Below are 5,296 nucleotides of genomic sequence, written 5' to 3'. Positions count from 1 at the left end.
CTTCCTTTCTTCCTTTCTTCCTTTCTTCCTTTCTTTCTGACACAGTCTCTCTATGTGGTCCAGGCTGGCTTTGAACTTTCTTATGTAGCCCAGGCTGGCCTTGAACTCATGGTGTTTCTCCTGCCTCATTTTCTTAAGTGCTAAGATTACAGGCATGCACCACCATACCCAGCTCTTTTTATTTTTTTCTAAAATGTCCTTCAGAGCATTGTGGAGTACTAGTTTGGTGTTTTTGAATTTCCTCAGGTTTTCTTTGTCATAGAAGTGCCTTATTTTTTCATCAGTTTTGAAAGATAGTTTTCTGGGGTACTTCAGTCTGATTTGGAGGTTGTTTTCTTTCAGGCTTGAAATAATTCAAGCTATTTTTTTTTTTTTTTTAACTAGGCAAAGAATTTTATTACTCTTTGTTTCAAACTTTATTCCAGGCTTCTCCAGCTTAATTGGCTGCAAAGAATGAATTGTATGTAAGCAAAAACTGAAAAGAGCTGCAGTATCCAAGGGGCTTGGGATTAAAAAATACTAAGAGATCTAGATTTTATCAGATCCATAAACAAAAACAACTTTAAAAAGCAGTCATAATATAAAATAGCAGCTCCCAGTAACTTCTTCCAAGTTTTATCATTTTCAGAAGCTGACTTCGTTCAGTTTGCCTCATTCTTAGAAGCCTCATCAGAATTCTCCACAAGATCTGGAACTTCATCATCATCATCCTCTCCATTAGCAAGTGGTGCTTTTCCATCCACAGATTATTTTGGCAGAGCTTCAGCCAGTCTCCTTAAACTAGTCAGACTGTCTGCACCAAGCTGGTTCAAGATGCTGGGTAGCATTTCTGTCAGTTGTTTCGTCTCATCATGGCCTGTAATAGTGAAAGCATTTGCTGCCAGAGATGCCTGAACTTGTGGGTTGTTGAAGTGGATCACTGTTCCTTGGTTTGTAAGCAAATTCACCTCAATACCAGAGATACTGTTTACCCCTAACTTCTTTAATGAGAACTGAAGTTTTTTATCATCTGCTGTAGAGCCACCTTCTTTCTGTGAGCAGTTCCTTTCCCACCAATGTGCACTTGTGCCTGCAGTTTGGTGAGTTTTTCCTGGTTCATGATAGTTTCTTTCATCTTGTCAGAGTGGATATGGGGCAGTGCGGGGGACTAGGGCTGGAGCTCAGAAGGTGTTGGGCAGACCAGCTGAGATTAGGCACATACACATGGGGGATGCCTCAAGTTCTTCTTGACTTGAGGGTTTGTGTTAAGTCTGCTGTGATTCTGATGGGCTTTCCTTTATAGGTGATTTGTTTCTTTTGTGTAACATCTTTTAGTATTCTGTTCTTGTGGTGAATTTCTGCAGTTTTGATTATTATATGACTTGCTGTGTGTATACATATATACCTTTTTTGATCAAGCTAATTGGAGTTCTGTGTGCCTAATTTATTGATATGACAAGTTTTTTTTCTTTGCTTGGGAAGTTTTCTGCCATGTCTTCTATGAACAGGTTTTTTATGTCTTTTGCTGTATCTCCTGCTTTTTCATTGACTCTGATCAATCTTCTTTTTTTTTTTTTTTTTTTTTATTCTTCATGTTTTAATTTTATACTATGACTAGCAGGTGCCTTAGTAACCAGTCAGAAATCAATTTCAACCTCCATCAGCCCCTAAACTACCGTGCCAGGATGGCTGGCTAAAGAAAGGAAACAGACTGGCTGTAGTCAGACGCGTGCCCAGTACAAGGTGTCTGGCTGACTTTGTCCTAAATAAGGCTAACATTAGTGAACTAAGAACAGCGTCATGTGATGGCTGTACCTGGCCTTCAGGAGCACCCCTCCCTAATGCACTGGCAGGAGTGCCCTACTTTCCAGTCCAGTTTCACCATTTTCATGATGGTTTTCTCTTGGCTGTGGCCCATGAGGTCAAATGTACAGTCGTGCTGCTTGGGGAGGCGGTGTAACATACAGAACACATAGCCACAGCGACACAATCGCAATTCCTGCTGCACCAGCTCCAGTTTGGTTTGGCAGTGGGCGCACCAATGGGAACTCTTCTGTTTAGACTGGCTGGTTTCCTCAGATCATGCGGTACTCTCCTGTAGTCGTGACGGTTTCACTGGTGAAGCCTTGTTCTCAGACTGTGAATGTGTACTACAAGACCTTTTGGTTGGTGTGACTAATGAGACATGAGCTGTGTCTATGCATGGCTCACATTCCTCTTTACTTGGTAAAGTTATATTCAGCTCTGTTGGAAGCGGCTGCTGGCTGGGACGTAGAGTTGGCGTGGTTATCGAGGTATTGTTGTCCCTGGTGGTCTCTTCAGAAAACAAATCTAATTGGCTGTTACTGGTACTTGGAGTGGAATCATTGTCTTGTTGTTTCTTTGGACCTTCCCCTATCAGAGGAAGGAGACCCTGTTTCTGAGTACTCTGGGGTGCATCCCCCCCCCCCCCCCCGCAAAGCAAATTGTGCACCCCCAGTGCTGATCAATCTTAAGTTATTCTTTGTATCATCTAGCAGCTGGTAGATTGATTACTCATGGTCCCTTGCTATTTTTAAGAAACCTTTCTTTTCATGGTCACTAACTGCAGTCCTGACTTCTGTATCTGAGATTCTGTTATCCTGTTGGCTCATTTTGCTATGGTTATTATATTATATTATTATATTATTTTTTGTCTTTTTGATTCAGGGTCTCATTATGCAGTTCAGGCTGGCCTTGAGCTCAGTGTGTAGTCTAGGCTGGTGTCAAACTCACAGCAATCCTTCTACCTCAGCCTCCTGAGTGCTAGGATTATAAGCATGTGCCACCATGCCTGGTCAGTGGTAATTTTGATCTCCTGAATATCTGTTTGAATTTATTTTGTGAATTCCATTTCTTTCCTACACTGGGGATTCATGGTTTCCATCCTTTTCCTAAGCTCCTCTCTATTTTTTTTTTTTAATGTGTATCTGCTCTAGGATCACTGAACATGTCTTTCACTATGGTCACCATCTCTGCAGTTGGTGAGAAATTATTTCTGATTTGAATTTTTCCTGGAGTCTCATTGATCTGATTTGTTACTTCCACTGTTACGACTTCAGAGAGTCCAGGTGGGTGGCTTTTTGTCCTTGGTGAGCTGAAAGTCTGGGGTTGCATCTTGTTTAAGTGTCATCTCATTTTTATTTATTTATTTTATTTTTTAGTTTAATTCCTGGGTTGATGCTTGCAAATTGCCTGTGATGAGTAGCTTTATTGCTAATATTTACAACACTTACAAAATGATAAAGATAAATTTGAGGCTTTTATAGTAAATGGATGCAGCTAGAGACCATACTCATAAGTGAAATAAATCAGACCTGCATGTGTAAACATTGTATTGTCTCCCTAGTGTAAGAACCTGAAAGAGCAAATAAGATCCAAAAGGTACAATAGATATTGTGAAAGGGAAAGAAACTGCCCAAAAGGAAAGAACAACTGGGATGAGGGAAAGGAGGAAAGAAAGAAGGGGGAAAAAAATATATATGTATATCCACACACACACACACACACACACACACACACACACGATGGGTAAGATAATTGTACTAATAACTTCTATTGTTTTTTTTTTTTTTTGTCTCTTTGAGACAGAGTCTTGCTATGCAGTTGAGGCTGGCCTTGAGTTCACTTTGTAGCCCAAGCTGGTCTCAAACTTGCAATGATCCTCCTGCCTCAGCCTCCCAAGTACTGGGATTACAAGCATGTGCCACCACGCCTGGCTGGTTTATTGAAAGGAAGAGTTAATGCTTAATTTTTTTTGATCAATTTTACATGCTTACATCTGGTAATCTGAACAACTGCTTTGAAGACAACAATATGCAATATAACAACCATTGTTGAATTCCTATCATCTTGTCTTTTGAAGCTCTTGTATTGTTTCTAATGTTTTTAAAATTATTTTTGTTCTCTTTAAAATGAAAAAAAGACTGCTTCTCAGTGATGTCTTCCGTGTGTAGCTGGTTTTTGGGTTATAAGTCCATTGCAAGATCCTACCTCTTCTAATTATTGGGGATGGGAAGTTGCTGCCTACTTGCCCCACCTGCTGGTTTTTTGGAAATGGCATGTAGTAGTTTTTGTGACCCTTAGGAAATCTCAGTCTTGCTATACTAGGAAGAACAACTGATGAGAACAATTAGTCACTTTGGCTAAAGTGGTACAATCATCAGTAACAATAGCATCAGATAGCCAGCCACTGCAGTTTTCTGTGTTCACTGCTCCATTCTACTGGTGTGTTTCTTGTGGTGGCCTCTCTGGTCTCTAGTAGTCACCCTGCGTCTGCAAGTTTGAGCCACTCTACACATGCAGTGGGTCTAGGTTCAGGGAGAAAGGGTGGGTGCCACCTCCCTCTTCTTGAAGTCTCTCTCTTCGCTCTCCCTGTGGATTTCAGTTTTCTCTTCAGATCCTTCCTGGGTCCTGGGGCCCACTTCTCTCCCTTTTCTTCCTCAAATTGCTATTTGTTGTCTGGACACCAAATCCTGGAGAGGCGCTTTCTCTAGTACTCACCTCCTCTGCAGTATACCCTTAGTAATTCAGTTCAGGTTTGCGAGGCCCTGGGTTTCATTGTGCAGTCTCCAGTACCATTTCACAGCTTGGTAGGTGGATTATGCATAACATTGAAATACCACTAAGGGCTGGGGATATAGCTCAGTGGTGCAAGTGCCTGCCTGGCAAGCGCCTGCCTGGCAAGCGCAAGGTCGTGAGTTTGATTCCCAGTACCAAAAAAAAAAAAAAAGAAAAGAAAAGAAAAGAAAGGAAATACCACTAAGACAGAGATAAATGATAAATTAGTGATGTCAAGGACTGGGCAAGTGAGATGGTGGGTGGGAAGGAAGGGGTAGGGAAGCAGTGTAAAACTGTGTGGGTCGTACTGCTTAGCAATGGGTACAGCCTTTTTTGCCCAGGTTTGGAGAAAACAGGTTCCATAGTTGGCAAAGAAAGAAGAAAGCACTTAGTGTAAGACCTGACATGGGTAGTGCCTTTTTAAAAAAATTAAGTTGGAAGGTGTCTTAGAGCCCATAGTTTTAGCTTAACTGATCCAGCATTTGGATGTCATTAATAATTGAATGGTTAAATCAGAGGAGATCTTAGGTTTTTTTTTTTTTTATTTTAAAGAGTAAAAGAAGGATAACATAATAATGGGGGGACTTAGCAAATTATAGACAAAATGGTAGGAAATTATCAATGGTTATTGTTTTACATATTGTTATCTACAAAATAGTTTCTCAGGAAAACAAATAGACAAATAATAGTGAGTTAGAGACCAAAGAGGTAGGAGATTATCAAGAGTTGTTGTACTATA

The 5,296-nt window shown here is 40.7% G+C and overlaps 1 protein-coding gene and 2 pseudogenes across 5 annotated transcripts in view; 1 reads left to right on the top strand and 2 right to left on the bottom strand.

Annotated features, from left to right (window-relative positions):
• Cenpj (centromere protein J) overlaps nt 1–5,296 on the top strand; it is a 64,741-nt gene that overhangs the window by 14,419 nt on the left and 45,026 nt on the right. The window contains exon 2 of one of the 5 annotated variants that reach the window (XM_013505459.1): nt 2,937–3,068. The exons of the other annotated variants lie outside the window; for them this stretch is intronic. The gene's annotated coding sequence lies outside the window, so the exon portion shown is untranslated. The remainder of the gene's footprint in view (nt 1–2,936; nt 3,069–5,296) is intronic. 5 annotated transcript variants of the gene reach the window in all.
• LOC102005275 lies at nt 426–1,129 on the bottom strand (annotated as a pseudogene).
• On the bottom strand, nt 1,621–4,060 carry LOC102008958 (annotated as a pseudogene).

This window comes from Chinchilla lanigera, unplaced genomic scaffold (assembly GCF_000276665.1).
Source record: "Chinchilla lanigera isolate Chin_1 unplaced genomic scaffold, ChiLan1.0 scaffold00096, whole genome shotgun sequence".
Lineage (NCBI taxonomy): Eukaryota > Metazoa > Chordata > Mammalia > Rodentia > Chinchillidae > Chinchilla > Chinchilla lanigera.
The sequence above is the reverse complement of the archived record's forward strand: the minus strand, read 5'-3'. Positions and strand labels throughout refer to the sequence as shown.